The 26,548-nt window shown below is 34.6% G+C and overlaps 1 protein-coding gene across 6 annotated transcripts in view; it reads right to left on the reverse strand.

The window, feature by feature from the left end:
• Positions 1-26,548, reverse strand: part of PRLR (prolactin receptor) — a 146,573-nt gene that overhangs the window by 119,779 nt on the left and 246 nt on the right. For 4 of the 6 annotated variants that reach the window (XM_032992286.2, XM_032992274.2, XM_032992280.2 and 1 more), the window contains exons 2-3: positions 10,259-10,351; positions 4,999-5,132 (exon numbers count right to left, since the gene is read on the reverse strand). The gene's annotated coding sequence lies outside the window, so the exon portion shown is untranslated. Of the gene's footprint in view, positions 1-4,998; positions 5,149-10,258; positions 10,352-26,548 lie in introns of those variants that run through there. The other 2 variants (XM_032992278.2, XM_032992275.1) reach the window with 2 other exon arrangements.

Below are 26,548 nucleotides of genomic sequence, written 5' to 3' on the forward strand. Positions count from 1 at the left end.
GAAACAAAATGAACTGTCACAAAGAAGACCATGCGTACTGTTACTGGATGCTTGGAAAAGGATCAAAAAATGGAGTGCAAGCTTTGGTCACTTAAAACTTCAAAACTGCACAATGGACAGTATTGTAGGTCACAAAAATTGAAAAACGTGAAATACAGATATTTTTTAGTTGAGCAAAAAAAATGGGAAAACTATGATAAATATACTTGGACAAAGAATATAAGAATATTCTTTAAAGAAACCAACAAGAAGTCACAATAATAAATTTGTAACAAAAGATTGTTTTATTAAATATACCTGGTTTTCATACCTGAGGAAGCAGCATATTTTCCATGTAAATATCTTCCAAAAATAGACGTGCTTTTTGTAACTCTGTTTAAAGTTTTTGAAAACCCAACAGAACAGCAGGGCTGCACTGACTCAAAGTGACTTATACTGATTTAAAACAGGTGAAAAGCTAGACCAATAAATCCAGACTATCTTCTAATAATACTCCCAGTTAGAAAAAAGCAATGAAAGTCAATACACTGAAGGAACAATACTTAAACACAACTATAAATTCGATACTCAGTGATCCTAGTATATTAATTCTTCCCTTAATACCAGAGGTTTTAATCACATTCTCTCAAGACCTATGGAGTTATTAAAAAACAGGACCATAAACTAGAAGTCTTTCCAATTTAGGTTTTTCAGATAAGATAAAATTTATTCTGATTTTAAATAACGTTCAGTACAAATTGGTTATATATTAGACTCCATATGAACTGCAAATTATCACTAAAGAATCCAGTTATAAAGGGTAAGCAAACCAGTATGATCAGTAGATGGTTCAGGCTTAAAGGAAAAAATTACAAAAACCCAATGAAGAGATTTCATGAGGGCACAGGAACCACTGAAGAGCCATAAGAACAAGAATCAGTCTTGAATACCATAATGAGTTGGACTAGATGATTGTTGTAGGTCCCTTGTAACCTATTCTATTCTATTCTATTCTATTCTATTCTATTCTATTCTATTCTATTCTATTCTATTCTATTCTATTCTATTCTATTCTATTCTATTCTATTCTATTCTATTCTATTCTATTCTATTCTATTCTATTCTATTCTATTCTATTCTAATTCTAAATTTCTATTCTATTCCATCAGAGAATTATAGATCTTGAAAAACAATCTTGTTAACATTTCTGCCCATGAATTGGCAAAGATTTGCAGCCCGACATGGCATTAATGTCCTACCCAATTACTTAAATAAAGGTACTGCACAGGATAAATGTACTGCAGATATGCCAGTAAGAAGAAAATTTAGGGATCAACCAGATGAATTTTTATCTGGAATAAAATAATCAGAGACATTAACACCACTTTATGGGCAAGCAGAGTTGAGCACTACTAGTAAAAAAAAAAATAAATGTAACAACATAATAAAATGGATTAGAAAATTTATTTTAAAAAATCCTGAAATAGCTGTTTCTGGAGCTGCCAAAATACCAGTGAAGTGATGGGCTATTTAACAGAACTTTTTTAAGAAAATGTGATGCAACAAAGTAATGTAGATACGCCAAGTAATTAAAGGTTTATGTGAAGCTCACATTGACAGCAAAACAGGAACTACGTATCGAATACCTGTCATCCCTGCAGACCTGATACCTGTCCTAACCAGTGAAAGCTACTGTCTTAGCCAAATATGAAGTCTGGCATTTGAAAGGATTTTTAGGAAAAGCATATGTTTAAGTTGAAGAAGTAAGGTAAGTATTGTTTCTGTCCAGTACAGTGTAAAATATGCAGATAATTAGTTTTCTTCCATTGGGTTCTGCTGAAGCTTGCATATAACTATATTTTTAGATGATTTAAAAGAAAATTATGTTGAAAATTCCTGGAAAAAGTTCAAGGGGAACATTCAACCTGCAGTTAATGAATGTGCCCTGCTACACAGAGTGGGACTTATAAGACCCAATACCACAGACTAATGAATTAAACATTGCTTAAGAGAGGAGTTGCAGTCCAGGAAATCCACAATACTGAATGCTCAAGAACATACCAGCCATCTGACCAAAGGGACCACTGGATCAAATAATATCTGTTTGTCTAACTGTGGTTTTGGTTGTCCAGAAACCACATTGCTCTGTTAAATAGTCTATCTGCTTTGACAGATAGGGATTTTGTAACTTAGACTATTCTATTTTATTATCTCAAGCAAAGAGGAACACACTGGGAGAAACTAACAATTAAGTGAGCTAACCGCAAGAAACTCTAGTCCCACCTCTACAAGCTCCAGTGTATGAGATGTACAAATTGTGCTTTGTATCTGAGCTCTACAACCAAGAGAACATGGACAGATTTCCACTTTGAAAATCACAATAGAAAACACAATTTCCTTGATAACTACAAACCCAATGGACACAGAGAAAAAAAATAGTAATATGCGTTCAATTACTACTCCTGAATTCATGTCTGAATCTGATCAAATAAATTAAATCTCCTTGGTACAAGGCACTTAGAATACGTGGACCCAGGTTACAACAGTAATTTAAAATGGAATGAAAAAATCATATTTGCCAACGTTTCACATGAAAGAAGAGAGATCTACTACACAAGTTGGGGTATCTGAACACATGGTTTTGGGACATGCACAGATGTCCTACTGAAAATCTACAGCATCATAAGTATCTTAGACTTGTTACTCACAACCAGATCAGTTGCACAGCACATGCACAGGAGGGGTGACATGTCCTGGATGCATCTAACTCACTCAATGAGCAGAGAAAGACTGATGTGCCTATTTGTCCACAGACAACCCAACTGGTGAGACTGCTGCTGCTCTGCCGATTGTTCAGGATTGCAGACTACCCCAGAAAGTGGCAGGGTAGTAAGTAACTTTCAGTAATTCAATAGCACACTATTAAAGCAGTTAGCTGATTTAAAGAAAAAAAGTTGGATTCTACTTGTTGCTCTCTAAAGTAGTGATAACTGGTCAAGCTCATTCATATTAGTGAACTCTAGGTTAAGTATTTAATTCACATCAAACTCTTTATAGAATCCAGACTAACAAAAGCACGGATTTTAGTGATTAAAAAGCAAAGAAAAATTACTATAAAGCTAGAGACAGAAGATGGACCAGGAGAGAATAAATGCAGATTTATTTGTTTGAAATTAGGAAAAATGCGAGGAGGAGAAGAAGGTCAAGACACAGATAATAAATTACGAAAAGTACCCAGCTCTGTACCTGACCTTCAAAATAACTATTAGACACATAAAGCATAAACAAAAGCTTGAGAATATTAAATCACATGTGAAACTAAATGGACTAAACAGGACAGTAGTACAAAACCATCTGAAAATTGAAAGTAAGAATATAAAAAGGAAAGAAAGAATGGAAGTGAGAAACTTTTGGGGAGGCACAACACACCTCCTAATCCTTTTATTTTAAATATTAATATTCTGTTTCTCTAAGCATATTTGGATCATAGTGGACTTTTCTCCAAGGACTTAAGTCATAGTTTTTTAAGCAAACTGCTGCATGTATTCTAACAACTTTGATGTTATGCTCTGCGACATTTAAGCTTTAAATATTTAAGCATTGAATATGCTCTTATCTCTAACTTTTCTATTGCGCATTTTACATAGATAAGAAGACTGACATCATATTCAGCTCACAGAAGTGGCCAAGTCTTCCCTGTCCTCTTTGATTAATGTCTTCCCGATGTGCTGATAGAAAATCTTATCAGGAGAGTGACAACTCTCAGAAATGAAGCAATGAAATCAGGTCAATTTCAAGTTTTCTATAATGATGTTAAACATGCTGTAAAAACTGAACTCTTTTTAATAGGAAATATCTTATGCATGGAATTTTTCTGTAATTTGGATGAAATGGTAAAACAGTAATTATGAAAAAACCCCAGGTATTTTAAATAATCAGATATAAAAATAAAAAGTGCAGAAGCACTGAAAAAAAAGGAGTGGGATGCTGGAAAAGAATAATCAAAATCTGACAAAATCCAGTGGCTTTGGCAGGCTTAGATTAACCTCTGCAGGAAAAAAAAAGCACCAGGAAAGAAAATAAATCACAAGGTAATGTTAGAAGCAAAATCACTATGATAATCAGATGTGTCATTTCACAGTTTGCTTCAGTTCCTCCCTTCTCTGTACAAGACATGGGACAGTATCACTATTGAAAAAGGTTCATCTGGCGTTAGCTGCAGATAAACTAACATTGACTCTTTTTTTTTTTTTGTAAATAGGCATGTAACATCACAAGAGATACTGAAACAAGAAAAATACAATGGTATATACATGCACATTAACAATTAAAACATAAGGCTAATTAAGAAAGACATTTAATCACCTTTGGTGTTACCCGACAATATAAAAATGAAAAGCACAATATACTCCAGAGATACTGCCAAAGCATGCAAAATTTAGTTGCTCATTCACTCATTCTTACACGTTATGAAGCTTCAACAAAAGTGTAGCATTCTATTCTGCTTTAGAAACAAAAAGGAAAAATATTTTAAAGTTTAAGCAGAAAAAAAAATTAACTTCCGATAGCAATTTAAACAACTTTTTCAACTTCCTTCCCTACCCAGAAAAAACAATTAGACATTTTTCTCTTGCGCATATTTATCTCAGTTTCATTTGGATTTTGATTCTTTTAGATACAAAAAACTAGGATGAAATAGCACCTGCATGTTGGAGTGTGAGTTTACTTCAGTGACACATGAATTAATTCTTTTTACTAAAGAGCACTGTGCTTGAAACTGTTGACAACTATTCCACTTCTCAGTGTTGTATAAACTTTGTTTCCTATCATTGGGAAATTAACATCTTTTTTATAGTGGCATACTTGTGGGTGAATTTTAGCCTGATTACAAAGCTACAGCAAAGATCAAAAAGACTTCCAGAGTTTATCATACTTCAATTATCCCTTCCTCATTTCATACTTTACAGAAAAACGTCACATTATTTTCTATTATTTATTTTATATAAACATTTTACTTACACAAATGGAGTCTTTTCATCCATCTAACTGGGAAATGCATTCACTTGTTAGAATAATCCAGGTCTCATATTTAAATCAGGTGTACTGCATGCATGTTTTTGCCTGTGCCTATCTCCCTCACTCCTGCGATACACCTGCACAGTGAAGAACAGACAGATCTTGTTGCTCCCTGATAAGGTTGCAGGGGCTTTGCTATAATATAGCCTTGCTTAATCCTCATTGGTTTTGCCTACTGAGCACAGGGCTGTTTCCCTGACAACACAGCTGCAGTTGCCACAGCATTTAGAGCCACATGTCATGCCCAGGTTTAGAGTATGGCCCAGCTGATAATCTGTAATTCAATGCTATTTTCTACAAGTCACTGTAAGCTAAAAATAAAATCAGTTAAAATCTTCCATACATTCTATTTCTTATGTTAATATTAAGCCCTTTGCTATTATTTACTTACAAAGACATTCCCTATATGGGATAGACACTTCTGAAACTCAGGAGCCATGACAATTCTTGCATTGGTGAGCACACAGTTGTCCTGTTTTCAGCTGGGCTAGAGTTAATTTTCTTCCTAGTAGCTGGTACAGTACTGTGTTTTGGATTTAGTGTGAGAATAATGTTGATAGCACACTGATGTTTTAGTTGTTGCTAAGTAGCATTTATCTTAAGTTAAGAATTTTTCAGTTTCCCATGCTCTGCCAGCAAGGCGGTGCACAAGAAGCTGGGGGGAGCATGGCCAGGACAGCTGACCCCAACTAGCCAAAGGGATATTCCATAGCATAGGACGTCATGCTCAGTATATAAACTGGGGGGAGTTGGCTGAGGAGCAGATCGCTGCTTGGGCATTGGTCAGCAGGGGGTGAGCAACTGCACTGTGCATCGCTTGTCTTTTCTTGGGTTTTATTTCTCTCTTTTTTATTATATTAGTTTTCATTACAATAATTATTACATGATTATTGTTATTATATTTTATGTTCATTATTAAACCTTTCTTATCTCAACCCATGAGTCTGGGTTTTTTCCGATTATCCTCTCCATACCTCTGGGAGGTGGGAGGAGTGAGCGAACAGCTGCATAGTGCTTAGTTGCTGTCTGGGGTTAAACCACAAAACCAGTCAAATGTATTCTTTATTCAAGACATATCATTTACATGTGATACACAAGTAAGAATTAATCATCAGCTTGTGATATAATGTAAAGGACAGAATGAGGAAACATATAATAAAAATACAGTAATAATCTGGAAAGTGAAAATATGACTATCACAAACAGGGAGACAATTTTACATTGTCTTTACTTTTTGAAATGTTTTTTTCAAAAACTGACTGGCATTCATTATACCCAGTGAGCTAGTTTTGAAGTTGAGAATCATGCACGACAATGCAAAGCCTATCGTATTCTTTAAACCTCACCTCATGTCTTAACCAAGGTAGTCAACTGTCTATCCTCTTGATGCTAATCAGAGATTTGTCATCTAACAGTATCACTATCATGATTTAGCATTAAGATAATTTATCAGCTTGCTCAGCTGAAATGGCTAATGCATTAGGAAAAGTGAACCAGAGAAGTTCCTTTCTGTTGTTTTATTATAATAGAACTAGAGAGAAGTTACATATGCCCAGCAAGATCATGGATCGGATTCTCCTGGAAACTAAGCTAGGGAACAGGGAAAATAAAGATGTGATTTGTGGCTGTCAACATGGCTTCACTAAGAGTAAATAACGCCTGACAAATTTGGTGGCCTTGTACAACAGGGTTATAGTGCTGGTAGATAAGGGAAGAGCACCTGATGTCATCTACCTGGACCTGTACAAAGCATTTGACACTGTCCCACACAACATCCTTGTCTCTAAACTGGAGAAACATGGATTTGATGGATGGACCACTCAGTGGGTAAGAAATTGGCCGGATGATCGCACTCCAAGAGTTGCAGTCAATGGTTTGATGTCTAAGTGGAGAGCAGTGACAAAAGGTGTTCTTCAGGGGTCCATACTGGGACCAGCGCTATTTAACATCTTTGTCGGTGACATGGACAGTGGGATTGAGCACACTCTCAGCAAGTTTGCCAATTTTTTATCTGACCACATATCAATTAATCTAGTATAAAAACAAAGAGATGTTCAAAGTATTTTCTTATGTGCGCTGGGTAATTTGACAGAAACGCACTATGTGCCCACATGTGTTCTAACTCAACTTGGACTGGGAAAATTCAGCACTAATGACTGTGGAACAAGTATAGGCTGAAGATGGCATCTAGGCTCCATTACCACATGACAGATGCACTGCCAGGATCAAGGCAAGAAACAAGAAACAGAGATAAGTCTGGAGAAACAGGAAGAGTTTTGTTTTGTCCCCTGCTGAACTGGAATTTTATACTGGATGTTCATGGAGAGGTGTCTGAATGATTTTAGTTTAGAAGGAGCAAGACTGAAATAGAGAAGCAGGTAATAGCTTGACCTCATGGTTAATGGATTTGAGATATCCAAGACTGAAAAACGCATTGCAATGTACCCTGTAGTAAAATCACTTATAAGAGAATGATTTAATCAATTGAGAATAGAGCAGTTTGTTTCTTAGCAACACAGGTCACCAAGAATACATCACTCCACTCATATAATTGTTTTCCTATTGAATATGGTTAAATTTAAGTTTTCAATTTTTCCTTTCAAGTATCTTAAGTGTACAAGCTTACATGACAGAAAAGATCTGGTTAGCACAACTATGAACACAACCTCCAATGACAATGGCTGACCTTCCATCTTCGAGAACAGTGGAGCTGAAAATGTTAAGAAAATTATTGTGGGGTTTGGGGGTTTTGGGAGGGCTTTTTGTTTTTCTTTGTTTAGTTTAGTTTTGTTTTCAAACACCTAACAAACAACAAAAAGTGTTCTCCAGCTGTCTGGCCCATATTTGTTAATTTAGCCCTGGGAAGTCAGAAAAACTGTGAATTCTACTGCTTTCAGAAGAAAATGTAGAATGTGTAATCTGACTAATTTTCCTACAGACTAGATATTAAATAAAGAAATAATAAAGAATAAAGAAAACTGGGACCTTTGAAAGAATGCTGTAAGAGAAATAATATCAATTTTCTAAGATACTAAGACAGTACAGCGATAAGCAAGAGATAGGCCTAGTAAAATAAACACAGATAATCAAAGTAAGAGCATTTGTTGAATACATTTTGTGCTTTCCTGTCCTCATGTTCCATAAGTTAGAAAAAGTCTAAAACCCAAAATTTTCTGTAAACTGATTTTTAATAAAAGATTGCCTAAGCAAATGTATTAATATCTAAATATCTGCTCATTTCAATTCTGAGAAAACCATTATTTATTCAGCTGACTGAACAACACAAAATTTGCATATTGCAAATATAAGACAGAGAAGAGACACTAAGTGGCTTTTGGAGAATGACAGGCTGTTTAAAGTATTGTTAAAAGGAGTGTTCAGTCTATAATTGGCACCTTGCATTATCAATTCTCTGTGAAATCACTGTTAAAAAATATTTTACACATCTTAAAAATAATGTTAATAAATAACCAAACCATTAATTAGCCATTTCAAACCTTAATGATGAAGAATCAGAAGTCTCATCTAGGAGTGAGACTGTTATAAGAAATACAACATTTAGAAAACCAGCTACTGCTATTAGACAAAGTACCACCTACAGGAAAGAGCCAGAGTTCATTATTAGAAATTTTGAAACAGATGACAACTGCAAACATAGTTTCATTTGTATCTTGTATTTTACATCTATACCAGATAAAAAAAAAACTCTAGTAAGGAAAGAAACTTAATTTTAATAACTACCTTCAAAAACGTCAGCTGAAAACCACAAAAAATAATAACTACAAATGCTTAAAAAAGAATAATGACCAGTATGATTAATCTAATTCTTAATTTCTTTATAAATAATGACTAGTGAATAAACAACAAAGATTTCAAGTTCAATTCTGTTGGAGGCTAGCACATATTGTGAAGATAAAAGCAAAAGCAAAGTTAAGTGGATATAAGGCTTTCTGCAACAGGAGCAATAACAAAAATACACTAATTAACCAAAAAGAATACAAGCATATTCAGAATTACTTTGTGCTCAACAACAGGATTCTTACAACTTAGTTTATGTGTACACTCAATCTAGAAGAACCCAGAATCCCTAAGTACTTACAATAATATTAATGTAAGTGTGAAGATATAAATTATGTTGAAATATATTTATACTAGTTACAAATAAAATAACATGTAGATCACAATTGCTATGTTAGTACAGTCAGGACCTTAAGTGAACTGCTTTCCTAGCACATATGGTGGTAAAATGCATCTTGCCAGCTAAGTGAAGAAGTCATTAGAGTTATGAACATCCCTTTCAAATATGAGCTACTCCTGTTTCCCAATCCATTCCCCCCTTCTTGTCTTTAAATGATGTATATATGTCATGTCTACCCGAGAGTGAGCTCTACCACCCTAGCCTCCCATGAAATTCCTCGGAAAATTCTATTTCCTTAAGTTATTATGAATGTACATTAGTTAGACTGTGACATAGATGAGTTGAAAGATACTGATATTCTACTTGCAAGGCAGATTCTCTGCTAATACTGTGTTAACATGGACAATGAACTGAAACTTATCAGCCTTTTCTGAATCACATAGAGAATTAAATGTTTGTATTTTCCCAAGAACTTTCTATTTGTTATTTCCCTATAATTTCTAAATCCTATCTCTTGTAACTTGTTGATTTCTTTTCTGTGAAATCACTTCTTTTGTTGGATCCACTAGTGAACAGAACACCTTCCACATCATTGGGAGTTAAACACTCAAATCATAATTAAACAGCTCCAAAAGAATTATTTAAACCACAATCAAGCACATAACAAGTTTATAAAACTGCAGGCAATAACAACATTTGCTTGTTAAACAGGTATATATATTAAATGCTCAAACCATTGCAAAACTATTAGGTAACAGTGTAAAAAAAATAACAATAAGCAGTCTCACATATGTCAGCCTTAGGTCAGTTGAAATTATTTGTGAAAGTATTACAAATCTAATTAATAGTTTTAGTTGGAATAGCAGTGAAGTAAGGTTTCATTTTATATTTTCTTCAGAACATCTTTTTTGCACTAAATTAATTTCATTTTAAAATAAAATTAAAAACTTCATCACGATTGGTAGGAAATTTAATCACAACAAAGCATTCCTAAAAATACAGAAAACAGTAAATTTTCATCATTTACAAATGAAAAACCAGAGATAAAATGGTTAAATGACCTACATCATGTCACACAGTCAGGCGCTTGGGCAGGAGAGGGACTTGTTTCATACTTCTTGTTTCAAAAACTCTATAGATTCTTCCAGCCTCCAGTATCTGAAAGTTAAGCACAGGTTAAAAAGGTAGCGGTAGCACAGGCACCAAAATCAGACAGAAAATTTTCCATTTCTGAAAATCCAATGTAGCACTCAGCATCACAGAATGTAGTCTTTAATGTAATGGTGATAGATTTTTCTTTTTGTCAAACTTAATGATGCCTTGTCAAGTGTGTTCACGTAATTACAAGAAGTCTAATAGCAAAATTAAACAATACAAATTAGCAGCATCTCCGCATATGTATCATACAAGTTTTCAATCACTATAGCTCTGATTTTGATTTCTGTATCATAGTTATCCTTCATTACAGCAACAACATTAAGACATGCAAGTAATTTCCACTGATCTTATTTGTCTTACAATAGTAACTCATGTTTAACCACCTGCTTGTCTCTATATTCTTTGTTTATACTTTTTCAATACGATACTATTTTTTGGATTGCACAGTTATAAAGACATTGCATAACTTGTCCCTCTTCATTAAAAGAATGAAGTTTTAAGATGTGACCAGCACATCATACAAGGAAACACAGACATCTACTGATAACTTTAGACTTCACTTTTCTTCCAGAAATGTGAGTCTTCTAAAAACAGTGCTAGCAGTGTCTCAAAATCCTCAGTGATTTGATATGCCATTTAAAATTTTACAAATTTCAGCATCCTTCTAGAATAGATTGTCTCTGGTTAATGGAATTATTAATTTTCAAAAACATTACAAACTTAGAATAACTAAACTGATTTAAAACTCAAAGAGTTGCAGTCAATAGCTTGATGTCAAAGTGGGGAGCAGTAACAAGTGGTGTTCCTCAGGGGTTGGTACCAGGATTAATCCTGTTTAACATCTTTGTTGGTGGCATGGACAGTGGGATCAAGCGTACCCTCAGCACGTTTGCCGATGACACCGAGCTGTGTGGTGCAGTTGATACGCTGGAGGGAAGGGTTGCCATCCAGAGGGACCTGGATGGGCTGGAGAAATGGGCCCGTGAAAACTTCATGAAGTTCGACAAGGCCAAGTGCAAAGCCTTGCACACGGGTCAGGGCAATCCCAAACACAAATCCAGGTCTGCAGAGAAGGACTTGGGAGTATTGGTGGAGGGAAAACTGTGAGCCAGCATGTGCACTCATAGCCCAGAAAGCCAACGGTGTCCTGGGCTGCAACAAGAGAAGTGTGTTCAGCAGGTTGAGGGAGGGGATTCTGCCCCTCTGCTTTGCTCTTGAGACCCCCACCTGCAGTGCTGTGTCCAGCTGTGGGGGTCCCCAACAAAAGAAGGACATGAACCTGCTTGAGCAGATCCAGAGAAGGCCATGGAGATGATCACAAGGCTGGAGCACCTCCCCTACGAGGACAGGCTGAGAGAGTTGGGGTTGTTCAGCCTGGAGAAGAGAAGGCTCCAGGGAGACCTTAGAGCAGCTTTCCAGTACCTAAAAGGGGACCTACAGGAAAGGTGGGGAGGGATTCTTTATTAGGGAGTGTAGTGATAGGATGAGAGGTAACAGTTTTAAACTGAAAGAGGGTAGATTTAAATTAGCGATAAGAAAGGTCTTCAGTGTGAGGTCAGTGAGGCACTGGAACAGATTGTCCAGATAGACTGTAGATGCCCCCTCCCTGGAAGGGTTCCAGGCCAGGTTGGACGGGGCTTTGTGCAACCTGGTCTAGTGGAAGGTGTCCCTGCCCATGGCAGTGAGGCTGGAACTAGATGACCTTTAAGGTCTCTTTCAACCCAAACCATTCAATGATTTTATGATTCTATGAAATATTCTTTATACAATGAACACAGTGCACCAAATCTATTACAGTTTCCTATTAAGAAATAAGAAAGTTTTAACAGTTTTAAACAACCTGTATATTTTTTGTCAGAATTAAACAACACAATGAAATTCCATGCCAGAAAATTTATCCTTATAGCAATTTCAGTGCTGCTAACTTAAAAAAAACCAACTAGGTTATTTTAAGATTATTAGTTAAGCAGTATCCATTGTTTGGAAAGCTGAGGGATGTAGCATTATATACATCGACCAACTGTCTTTACTAGGTAGAATATTATTACCTGAATATGCTTAAAGAATTATTACTTGTAATAATCTGAGGACAAAGTCTGACAAAATGATCAATACTGAGAGAAAGAAAGAACAAAAGAAAATAATATGTTTTTATTATCTTTTAATATTTTTTCTTCTTCATTTAACAGTAAGAAGTGAAGAAGTGTGGCTTATAGCAGGCTTGAATTTTGCAAAGATTTGTAGCAATGTACAAGTCAACAAAACTGCAGTTCCAAAATTATCCAAAGAGATAGCTTCCCTGTCATGGGGGTTCATTTTACTGGAATTAGTGCCGACTATCTTGGAGAAGAGATGGAAAACATTAACAGAAAAGGATACATGAATTTTTTTTTTAAAAAAAAAAAAAGGAAGAAAGGAACAAGCTGTTCCTCAGATCTCTTATTTGTGAAGGGTGCAAAACAGTGCATTTGCCATTCCTGGTTGCTGCAAACGGTATTTAAAAATTTATCATATCAACTGGCTAGAACATACCTTAGGTCTTCTATTCCCCCGAGAAAGAAAAATTTGACTTGGTCTGCTTCAAATTGATCACATTAGTTAAGCCATGTTAGCTGAAGGCTAGCATCCAAATTTCTATCCCAATCATACACTTAGAAGTGTAATGATGACTGATCTGCTGTGTAATTCACCCACAAACTGTCACTACTTGGTTTATCTATTGGAACATAATTATGAATGCAAATCATTCTACCTGCAAAGACACACATTTTTTCTCATTCCTGTCTTAAAGACAGTATCAGCTCAAGCACCCAGAGTTCAAAGGACAACAAATAATCAAGGATTTTGTGATTAAATGTGCAAAATTTTTGATTACTCTGGCAGAAAACCTTTGCTGCATCTCAAGATTCAGTTGCTGGCACAGCTGAAGTAGCTTCCCTTCTCTGAACCATACACCAGTATCATTAGTCCTCTGGGAAAATGATACAGATATTTGAAGCATATCTACCCAACCATACTTCACAGTAATTGTGTTTTTGATATTTATGATATTGACTTCCAAACAACCATGATCACTAATTTGGTAGGTAAACAAGCTATCTGAGTTTGTGTCCAAACAACAAAAGTTCAAGCAATTCCGCTGCCTTGCAGTTCAGTCCTCAATAACTTCTCCACAAAAAAAAAAAGACATATATGCAAATTTCCATGAAAATGTTGTTATCTCATTCAAGCTTCTTAGTTCCCTATGTTTGGGCCCGTATTTATAGTCAAATTCATAAGCTCTCAAAAGCTGATGTTGAATATTGTCAATAAATACTATTGCAAAATATTGTCCAGATTGTATCTATCATGAATTGGTTAGAGAAGTTTCAACTGTACTGAACTTCATTTACCTCATTTGGTACAACTTTGTTAAGAATGCTGATTGCAAATTATACATATTGTTTTGTTTGAGATGTTACAATTAATTCCTACCATCTTGAGCCAAGACAGGCAAGCCAAATGGATTACTTCAAAAAATAATAAAAAGAGTAATGTTATTAATGTGGTTAGATTAAAAGCTGCACTAGATCAATAAAGAGCTCTGGAAAAATTAGGCCAGGTGCAAGGAAAGATGTAAAACACAGCCAAGACAAGCTAAATTGAAAAATAGTTTGTAGTGATGCAGAGAAGCTTAATCCTTTCAAATAACAGACTAACAAAGCTGATGGAAAAGGTGCAGCTGTTTGTTTCATAAGCAAATCTATAATTAAATGCGCATAAGGATTTAAACTAATAGGAATTAGTTCTAATATTAACTTCCACAAAGATTTAGCCTAATTAGTATCTGAAGAGCAATTGGCATTATCTACAAATCACTACTGATATGATTAGCGTATCAATAATTTGTACTAAAATTGCTAGGAGGATTAGTTAAATTACACAATTGCTCTATGTTCCGTTTTTAGTTTTGTTGTTACTCGAAGGAGACTTAAAGAATGCAAAAGGAAGGAATTGAATTCAGGAAGAAAGCTATGGTTATATAAAGTAAACCAGTTCAAAATGTTTTCCTTCTCCAATATTATTGCTCTTTCCTCTGTTGACAATGATTGCCATTAAAGTGAAGATGAAGATCTTCTCCTGGGGCCAAGAAAAGTAATTGCAACTTGCATCATGTCAATTCCATTTTCATTTTTTAAAATGTATTTTTTGAAGTATGTCTTCCTTATGCACTAAGCAAAAGCCATTAAGTAAGCTAGTAATGATGAATATTTTCTCACAACTCTAAGGTACAGATTTATAAAGAGATAGCTTCATATAGAGGGGTTAATACTATGTATGTATATAAATGAGTTATATATGTTTACAAAATGTAAGAAAAAATTTATATAATGTGATCTACCAATGTTTTTAAAAACCCTATCACAATGCAAATACACCTTCACCTGCTTCCAAAATTTAAACTTATGTGTGAAAACCACCCATATTCTCAAAGAAAACAGATAGTTTATGTGCTTTCCATGATAGAAATTAATAAAAACCCAGCAAAAACACCCCATACAAAGAATACGCAAAATCATGTCCATTCATAATAACATTTAATTTAGTATTTAATCTAAAGACATTCAAAGGAAATTCAGAAATGTAAGGTATATACAATAACTTATTTAACAGTAAAAACATAGGTAATATGTTAAAGGCTGGACAATAAAAAAGTGCTCTTTCAGACTGACTGCTCTGGGATCAAAGTGAGAAATAGATAATACACAAGAAAGGCCAGAACAGGAGAGCACTAGACTGATACTTTCTCTTCTAGTTTAAGAAAACATCTTACAGTCTAACATAGAATTACAGAATATTGCTGTTAAAGACTAACACCAGATCCGCTTTCAATGCTGTAAGCCAATTTAATATCAAATATTCAGAAGACATGCCTGAATTAAGAAACACTTGTCATTTGTTGTATTTAGCAGAAAGAACATAGACTTTTGATGAAATCCTAACATATTAAAGTTAAGACTAAAGGAAAGGTTGCTGGGCAAGTCCAGCAAAGCAGCAGTTTAGGTAGCAACAAATATAGTCTACATCTGCTAGTTTACACTGTGGTAATTTCCAGAAATTGTCTCTCAGTTAAATGACAGATCACAACACATTGTTGTAGGGACAATAAAACAAGTGGATAGCTCAATATCCAGCTGTGGATAGCATGCTGACAATTAGTCCCAAGTGATATTAACTGATGAGCTGCTACAAATAAAACATGCTTAAAGTCAAATGCTTAAAGTCAAATGCTAGAAAAAAAAAAAAAATCCCAAACTAGAAAATGTTTTTAGTCTTCAACTCATACATGTTCTCAGGCATTATCATCTCTTGTGTTTAAATCCCATCATAAATGGATTTCTGAGTCATGATGAGGCAATAAACAGTCATTACTGGCAATAACTACAAATTACAACATAGAATTTTCTATTCCATCTAAACATATAGTCTGCCTATACAAGCCATCAAATGACCACACCTGTCAGAAAAGAGATCCATTATATTGATCATAATGTCAAGCCATACTGGTTCCTAATAATTTAGCAGCAGGCATTTTGTTTCGAGTGTTCTATGTCTCAAAATTTGATTTTATTTTCTTTTACAAATAAGCACTAAATGGATCTACAATGCAGTGCAGTAAATAACAAAGAAGTCCTCAAATTAGAAAAAAAAATAGATTTTCATACTAATTTAATTTGAAATTGTAAATAAAAAAAATACTACATTCTGTAAGAACAGAACTATTCACATATATGAAAAAAAAATTTCCAAGTTTACAACTTCATTGAAAGTAAATCTTCAAATAAAAGTATCAGTGGTACCATACTCTAGCCAAAATATGAAAAGATAATCCTAAATACTTTAATTAGATTGAATTCTATCTCAATAATAAATTCCTACATACCTGTTCTGAGCAGAAGCTAAAACACTATAAACAGATGTCTTACTGGGGTATGAAAAACATAGCCAGGTTAAGCCTCTAAGTGTATGTTACTAGGATATATAAAAGGTAAACTTGGTCATCTTTCCATCAAAAATTACTTATCATCAAGTCCTTTCTTAAATTTTTAGATTACCAACATTTTAAGGATTGAGCAAGGAAATATATCAACATTTTCCAGTTAAGCAAACAGCCCCTAATTTCTTTAATTCTCTTTTCTCTCTCAAAACACTTTATTTTCTTATTGCTTATGAATGGAGTCTGAATTAAAAGGCCTGTTCTTCATCTATCTTATTATTTTACTGGTATTTTTGTTTTACAGCTTCACTCTTGAAGATTCTAGTCATAATGGTGATTTTTCTTCTTCTTCAAAAAAAAGAAGCAGAACCTCTCCCTCTGATATTTTGCACATTCAAGTTTACTAGTCATTGTTTGCATTCTTTGGGAAAGCGGCATCCTTATTCTATAAAGCATGTCCTATCCAGAAAAACTTCTTTAATGAGAATTGCTTCAATAACGGTTGTGTAATGTCTATCCAGAACCTGATTATTAATGATTTTATCTTACTGCTTTACATACTTGCTAGTTTCAAAGTGCTGAAATATTTCCAGGCTTCCAATGTGCTAGCAATACAGCATGCATGTTTCATAATACATAATGAAAGTCTTTATCATACATCAGTAGTTTATGAGAACACTGATAAATCAAGGTTCAGTAAGCCATTTGCTAGAAAATTACATCTTGCTCAGTAATGACAATACTTCACAAAATCACCTATTATAACAATGACGTTTTAGAGCCTTAAGATTCACTTCTTTGGTCTCAAAGTTAAATCTTACATATTTTCTTTTCCTGTGTAAATATATTATTTTCTTCTGGCTACTGTAAATCATCAGATTGTTAAAGAGCTGCTGACAGGGCTTGCTAGATTTCATAACACTATGGAAAAATTATTCCCTTAAACTCACATATTCTCTTCTTTCCTTTCTGGAGGTATCCTATATAGATTAGGAGTTCTACCTACATTGCCAAGACCTGATGTAAAACTCATTTTAATATGAAACCTTTGTGCAAAAAGAGTGAGTTTTAACAGACTGGTTTAAATGTAGAAGAATTTTAGGCATTCTAGCATTTCTGAAATATGAAATAAATTTGAAAAGAAATGGAACCTAGAGTTCCATTTTCTACTTTCTAGAGTAAAGTAGAAAAAAATCATCTCTTCAGTGAGGAAATATGACAACATAAAAAGAAGGGTAGCAGAAAGAAGTATGAAGGACAATAAGCAGTTCTTGCACAGGAGAAAACAAATGCTAATAGAATTAAAGGCAGTGCGCTTCTTGAGTATTCACAAACTCACACAAACAGCTGTCAATGACAATTATAGTAATATCAGTTGAGTAAGGAAGATGAAGTAAGGAATATACCAGAAAGCAGAGCTTGGAGAAATATTAGTAAGATTCAGCTAGGGTCTGAACCGAAACTTCTCACAGAAGTACAATGATATTTAAATTAATTTTATTTTCAGGAATTTTGCCCTTTCACACAGAAAGTTTTGAACTGTTATTACATTTTTTTTCCCCAAACACTATTATAGAGAATTACAATTATAGCATTAAGAATGCAAACAGAAGATATATGGAATACATACTACAACTGAATAACTAGAATATTAGGCTAAATGAGATTTGTAACATTTAATATTATGCATAGTATCTACAGTTCTCTTAATAAGTTCTTGATACATACAAGGACAGTGCATGTAAAAGAAGAAAGAAATAATTTAGAATTTTGTCCTGTCCCAATTCTCCTTTATTTGCTTCAACTCTGAATATGACCTTAGAAACTAAGGCAGGTCTTTCAAGTACATGAAACTAGGGCAGAGACAATTCTGTGATGTGCCACCAGTAAGATGCCAGTAAGGTTCAGCATAATATTGTGATACAGAGGGTAATGGTAAGTTTCTCATCAGAGTAACTGGTAAGCGGCAATGCCTTGTGACAGGATCAACTTCTGAAAAGTTAAAGATTGATTACCATTACAAGTGAGCATAAATTTCTAAATGGTATGCTTAAAAGTTATGGCCAGTACACCTAAGCTGCCTCCCCACTTAACCCAAGGTGTTATGTAGTCAAAAGGAAAGTGAAGTTTCAACAGATTTAACGAATTCTATGAGAATTTCTGCTAAGCATTATTACTGTCTTTCACTTTTCTATCTCATGGATTTTACTGATTATGATTATAGACACATTTGGACTAAAAATAAAATGCCCCTCAATGCCAAAGCGTTTTTTACTTTAAGAGACATTCATACCACCAAATATCTCTTGCTAAGGCAAACTGTAAATACAAACTCTTTATACAGATTTTGCATGTCCATTATTTAGTAATTACATCATTTAGGCTTCCATTATTTGTCCTGAATTTCTTGTAGTCTATCACCTTGCAATTATTTCTACTTGTTAGATTTCCACATTACAGACATGAGCCATGGCTGAACCACACCTGAATACTCTGAACACTGTAAGGGATCCTCCCTGAAAATGAATGATCAACAATTAAGTCCTCTTCACTAGTGAGGATATCTTCATCATAAATAAAACAAAAGCTATAAAATTAAAATGGGTCATCACATTCAGCTCAAAGATGAAGGGAAAACACTAGCAATATTTAAAAGTTTCTGTTGTGTAAAATAGAGTATAATAAATTACAAAGCTCAACAAATAGTGACAATTATTGAAAAACTACACCTCTGAAGCAGCTGCTGTTCTGTATGCTAAGATGTTATACACAGGATGGAAATAACTACTTTTAATCTTACAAAAATGTTGTAAACAGTAGCTCACAAATATAGAATTGATGGGGACAATTATCTAAATATCAAACACTATGGTATAAAAAACAGTTACTTCCTCTATTTCACAAAAAATGAGCCAGAGATATCTATAAAAAACTGCTATACTCATTCTTTTTGCACAAACAAGATGATGGATGATAAATTCAAAAGGTGAATAGAACAGAATAGAATAGTTCAGCTGGAATGGACCTACAAAATATCTGAAGCAACTGTATTTATACAATTATTCAAATTGCAAAAATATGTCATGAAGGAAGAATGTATTATTAAATCAGTGAATTACATTTAGAATTTGGAAAAAAAAGTTATTTTATTTTCCTTAAGTACATTTATGTGAAATTGCATTGCAGCAGTAAGAAAACAGTCACTATTTTTTTGTTTATTAGTGGTTTGAAACACTGAACTTTGTAAAAGAACTTTCAAAATAATTGGTTGTTTTAAAAGAAGTTAGAACATATGTGCATGTGTTTGATACACTCTCCCTCCCCCCAATCCACACATAAATTTTCTTATGGACCTTACAGGTTTCTGTAAAGCTGGGTGTTATGTGACTGATGGGATAGAGTTTGACTTCCCAAAATATCCTTTATTTTTTGTCCTGAGTTGCTTTGGGACTGTTGCGACCACCAAGATCCATTACCACTAGTAAAGGGTTTTCTATGTTAACATACCAAAGCAAAGGAATCTTAATTTCTTAGCTTTAGACACAAATTATATAATGACCAAATCTTGAAACAACTGAATTAAAATTCACATGAATTTAACTGCTACACTGTCTGATTTTGTTTGTATTAATGTCTGGGTCTTTAAGAAAGCAATTATAATGTTGCAATTTCATTTATATGCTTTTTGGTTATGTTTGCCATTCCTGGACTTTCCATATCTGGTTCCTTTCTCACCATGGAACAGAAGCTGTTAAAAACATTCCTAAAAAGGGACTGCTGAACAGGGGTTCCCAGGGCAGCTAATCACAGGAAATAGTTGCATAATTCCAGAAACAGAATTATATGAATCTTGGGTTCCACGTATCATATTATGCAGTAAATTATTAAATTTCATTTGCATGGCCTATACATACAAAGGAGACTAGTTTGATGCTGTATAAGCAGTAATGTCTGTCAAGTACACTTATTTCTTGCTTCAAAATGATTTTTCTGTTTTTCACCTCGCACATTCAAGTAATATCATGCATTAATCCGTAAAAAAAAAAAAAATCAAACCAAAGAACAGAATTTATTTAATTTATGATAACTTAATAAGTAGATTCCTGCACTTGCCTTTTCTAGGCTTGTTCCTTTTCTTATTCCAAATACAATGAAAAAAAATGATACACTCATAGAAACCAAAAATGTATACATAAATACTAAAAAGGTCCCTTTCCCTAAATGGAGGATAAGGACTACTCTGTTCCTGTAAGATTCTTCTGATATGTGCAGAATATATGGATTATGTGTCTGCAGCAGGTATGAGCTTTAGTGAAAGAATTTTCTGCTGCTATCCAATGGTAAACTGACCAAAAGATAGAGTAAGTCAACTTTTACATATTTTATTATGTACCGTGAAGGAGAATTGTCACAGTAAATGTAACTATTTTCATTTTTAAAATGGAAATGAAAGAGTAATTTATTAAATTGCTATAAGCAGCAAGAATTCTATTCAAGCTTATACTAAATCTTCAAATCTTCTACTGAATATAATTTCAAAAAAGAAATTCTACCAGTGACTTAGTAGTACTTGTATAAGAAAACATTTAGTATCAGTAAGTACCCACTCTCATAACTGCAGCTGAAATAGGTGTTTTGAATAGTGCAGCCTGAGCATCTGCATTTAGCATTGTAAATGAGAAGTAACAGTACAGTGAGAGGTAAAACAAGAGAGAGGGCAGAATGAGCACTGTCAGAAATCATCAGTGAGAAGAAGAAAGAGAAACAGTGATGTGGCATATTGCCTCTTTGCCAACGCTGAGGACAGGCCTGCCTGCGTATATACCTGGAGTAACGCTACTAAAAACTCAGTGAGGTTTTCATAAAAAGGTAGGAAGAAAATGGTGCATTCTGGATATTGTTAATGATTCAGTCTGAGAAATGCTGCTACTGTGCTGTTAAGAGGAAGTTGTAATTGATATAATTTCTTTGGGAGCATTCATTCTGCATGAAAAGTTACATCGCTGACAAGTAGCTGATCCTAGGGGGAGCAAGCAGCTTTTGAAACCCAAGGGCAGAAGATGTGCCACACTTCGAGCATAAATTGCGTAGGATAAGTTAGAATTTGTATCATAGATACAAATGCAATATAGATATGAACACAGGCATAATTATGCAAATTTGAGGATACATGATCCATGGCTTCCCAAGATACTTGGGAAACAGATATTCTGTCTAGTCTTAGGTTTTTTTAAAGCTGACATAATGCCCAGTTAGTTTTGTGCATACCCGACAGTCCAACCATTATTTTGCTCGGTTTTGATTTTAAGTATCATTCATACATTTCTCTGGGATGAAGCAGGACATCTACCATCCTTCTGGAGAAGGAATTTCAAAACAGTAATTTGCAAAACCACTAAGCTGTCTAGGTACGCATGTGCCAAACATATATGCCAAACATATATGCCAAACAACTTACAAAGCGCTTGTACAAAAGGAACAGCTGAAGGGGGTTTTGGCCTACTACTCTCCACATGACTCAAATGGCTACAAGGGACAAATTCTTGACATTGAACCTAAAAAGCAATTCTATCAGTTTCTACCATCACTCTGGAGTATAAGGAGAAAAGAAAATGATCAGTTGTTACAGTAAAAATTTGACATAACACATAATTCAGAATGTGTAAAAACTACTTTGAAAGCAAAATATGCATATGGGCCTTGGTAGGGAAGAAGGATTAGGGCAATAAATGAAAACGAGAAGGAAATATCATCAAACATGAAGACCTAAGGAATACAAAGAAGGAAATAAATGGAAATATATAAGTAAGAATAATTTTGATCACAAGAGAGAATAAGAACCAATGGAGTAAAAAGAGCCAGAAATGGGAATAAGTGGTAGGACAGCTGGAGAAAATCAGACCCAGTTTTAGTCTTACTAGGGGTTTGAACATAGAGCATTCTACATTGTTATATGATCTGAAGTGGTCCATCAGTAATAGTAAGGCAGTCATTGCTCCACACAAGTTAAAATAGTTACAATTTCCGTAATTTCTTTAAAATTCTTATTTGTGCCACAACTTAAAGCATGAATAGTTGGATGTCTTTTTTTGCATCTTTCACTAGTGCCTGTGCTCAGTTATTCTATATTAAACTTTTTTTACAGAATTTCACTTAAGGCAGACTTTATTCCCATTTAAATCTTCTCATCAGATTGCGTACAGTCAAAAAAGAAACTGTTTATGAATAAGACATTGTTAAACAGAACTGTATTTCAGTAGCCATTAAGCACAAGCAGAACACTATCCCTATCATTATCAACAACTCTTACGTCCAAGAAGAAGACAGCTATTGGAATCAGCCTAAGAACAAATTTATTCTGGCATGAGAGAAATACTCAACTTTAAAGACAAATCATTATTGCAGAAAAGAAAGCCTACATGTATCTTCTTATAAAATTCTGTGTACTAGCATTAGTATACCATGATTTATCATTAATTTATTGTTAAAATGAGCAACTGGGCATGTTATCCCATGGTCTCTCCTTTGTCTAGCTACATCAACGTAACTTCAGTATTTTAAAACTGTTTACATCATCAGATTTACCCAAATTAGCTAACAACTGTGCATTAAAGAACAATTGTGGAAGCCTTATGTTCTACCAAAAACATTTCCAATGTACAGTACGCTTGACCAATATTCTCATTCAACATAATGAGAACAAGTATCCAAGGCTTTTTAAGCACTGGCATTAGCTGCAAGGATGCTAGCCAAATTCCATCATGTAGTTACATTATGCTTACTTGCATTCCCTTTCCACTCCAGAACAGACACAATATTCTTCATTTTATACCTTAAAAATATAACTGAAAAGAATTGTTAGTGCACAATAGCTGTCCTATTTCTAATAGAAAAAGCAGTTGCACTTCAGTAACAACCAAAAGGATTCCAGTTACATTACATACATTCTTTAATAGCGCCAGACAAAAACTACAGTGAAAGAATATAAGATAAATGGTGCACAGTTAATGAGCATTTATTGAAGAATAAAGATAAAATATTAACTGATAAGGCCTTGTGAGTATTCCAAATGCTATTCAGAATGTATCAGGCCATTGTATACAAAGTAACGCATCCATAAAATGATAACCTCACATTTTGTAACTGTCTGGAAAAGTCTGGTTTTATTGACTTGATTGGTATCCTGCAGAAACACTGCCAGAAACTGAAGTCAGATGTGCACAAAAGTGAACCATTTGTACTTAACTTACTATTTAGTTGCCCTTTTTTTCTTTTTTTTTTTTTAAACAACTGCCTGAAGAGAACTTCAATTCACCCACACCAAGCATAAAACCATCCTGTCCATAAAAGAATGACTGCAAGCAAAATGTTCAAACTAGAGACAGAAAAGCGGAAAAGAAGCCCTGTGAGAAGTGGTGGTTCTTTAGCCTCTTTGTAACTTCTCAGGAAAGAGACAAGGCAAGCAAACAATAAAGAACATAAAATTACAAAAAAATCATACTTAAGGATATTTATGAACAATCTTAGTGATGGAACAAATTCTGGGGCAAAAAAATGAAACTCCTGAACTCACAAATTCTTTTATTACTCTGTATCAGTTTAGTGCTACTACTGTCTGCATGGCTTCAATCTAAATGCAATTTAACTGCATTCCAGTACTTCTCCATTTGACTTTTCTTAATATTGATTGTATTAAGATGAAATTGTTCCTCCTACTTAACGCCCCTTTCAATTTAGTATCTTGAACATTTAGAAGTATTTTGATGGTCCTTTTGTGATAGAAGCTTATTAACTAGATTTTGTCCTTTTCTTCTTTATGCATACAACTATTATATCCATTTTATTCAAAACTAACATCCATAAAAGCTGTAGGCTTGTTTGTCATAAACTCTTTTTTTTTTTTTTGGTTCTTCATGCATACAGTTTCTTTCAGGACAGCAAAACGAATGAAATGTAACAGATAATCCCTGGCACTTCAAGTTCTGTGCTCAATATACTGCTGTTTAATGTCTTCTATTCCTTTCATCATTATAAATACAATATATACAAACAAATACCTATAGACAATTCTCTCGTCTTTCAAAGCAAATCCACAGGAAGATGCCTTAAGTTTAAAATAAATACAGAGTTTTAAGTGAAAAATTCAGATACATTCCAAGGCCCAGTATTAGTGACTAAAAGCTGCATTATCCAAAGCATAGTGTCCTGTGAAAAATCAGTTTGGGATTTCCAGGACATTGCCACTGGCATTCCTAGCAAAGAAGTAATAAATTAACAGAACACATAATAAATTACCTTACTTGTTGCCTGCAAGTGTCTGTGTCTGTGTCAGAACACAAACATCTTTCCAAGTTCTTAAATTCAGGGAAAAAATTAAGTAAAAATTGATTACTACATTATTCCATCACTACTGAGAATTCTGTAAGAAAGTTACATTAATTTGTTAAGAGCTAAGACAGACTTATATGAAACAGCAAACCACCAATGAATTTAAATATGAGAGGAATTCCACATCTTTCTCAAAATTCTAGTTTATCTGAGTAAGATTTTATTATGTCCATCTCAGCAGAATGAACAACCAATGTTATTTTTAAATAAAATTAGCTGTTTAGAAATCCCTTGGATATGATAATGAAATTGAAAAAATACATTCCATAAAAAATTCTAAAGACACAGAAATACCAGCTTTTCAGAGGTGATATGGAAAGAAGTACTAATCTTGATATAAATCATTTGTGGTTTGCATTTTTGAAATCAACATAAACTTCTGTCAACCACTACCTGCAGCAACATTTAACTATATACAAACATAAATACATATACATTAATTTCTGGAGCTGAGGAAAAAATTCCATGATGAAGCTAAAATAGATTTGTTCTTTGCAATCTGACATACCAGAAATATACCCTGGTGGTATATACACCCACTGTAAACATTGTAATAAATTAAAAAAAAAAAAATCAAGGTCTTTTGACCCTAAAGTGTTGGTATTTTTAAAACTTAACATATATACAAAACTCTATCTTTAAAAGGATATAAGTATTAATTTAAACATCTGCCCTGAAAGTACCTCCCCTCTCTTGAAGCTACCTTTTACTTGAATCATTCATGTGCCATTAAGTCTACAATGACCTTCTCAAGATATAAATGACTGGCCAGTTACAAATTTACTCTTACAAAACTCAGTGATTTATTTTGATTTAAAGCACATCCTCTGTAAAAGCACAGAGATTTAATCTGAAGCCTTCTAGAAGAACAAAATCCATAATATTCCAAGTTGCTTATGTAAACTGTTAGTCACTATAACTTTTGAAAATTATGGTTTGTTGTCTGCCTGTCATTAACCACTAGATCCTCTTGTTCCTGTATTTTCTAGATTAAAAAATCCTTTAGGATTCCTTAATGCACTGAAAGGTCCTTGAAAATTTAATCAACCATCGATCTTTCCCAGAAAGAAACTGGCCAATTTAAATTCCCATGGTATACACTGTATTTTCCAGATGTAGTTCTCTTTATAGTCTGCATTTTTGTAACACACTTTTCAAAATGGGGGCACCAAAAGTATGCAGGATTAGTTCAGTGTGATTCTAAAACAAAGACGACCGAATACAAACAAAAGCAGAGCAGAAAACCTGTCGGTGAGGCTTATGCAAACCCCCATGCAGGGCCACAAGAGCAGCTGTATTGGCACACAAATGCTTCCGAGACTGCTTACACAAACACTACTGTTGAAAAATATCCTTGCAAATGTGTAGCACACACCGAAACTGGCAGAACTTTTTTCAGCAGTTTTTGTTCTCCCTCTCCCTTTCATACAGGGCCAACACAGTAATTTGTGCCGTTATGTGAACCCTTCTGGGGAAACTAGCCTGGATTAATTTTCTTCTCATTTTCCTTTTTCCTGCCTGGTTGTTTTTCAGCCTAAGAGTCCTCCGCTCTACTCCCTCTGCACAAGCGCAAGTTCAGCAACGCGCCGCGTACCGCCGGGACGGAATGGGGAAATCGGGACTGAAACACGTATGAAACAAACAGCTAGACGCGCGGCCCCGCAGCCAGGAGGCGGCGGGGGCGGGCAGCGCGGCTGCGGGGGCAGCCCCCGCACAGCCGGCCGACACTGACGCACCTCGCGGAGAACCGACCACCGGCGACTAGAAGGATCCTCTTGCCCCTCCCCAGCCATGAGATCCCTCAGGCTCAGCCACCGCCCTCCTCCTCCTCC

The sequence above is a fragment of the Tyto alba genome, unplaced genomic scaffold, assembly GCF_018691265.1.
Source record: "Tyto alba isolate M040663 unplaced genomic scaffold, T.alba_DEE_v4.0 Super-Scaffold_42, whole genome shotgun sequence".
Lineage (NCBI taxonomy): Eukaryota > Metazoa > Chordata > Aves > Strigiformes > Tytonidae > Tyto > Tyto alba.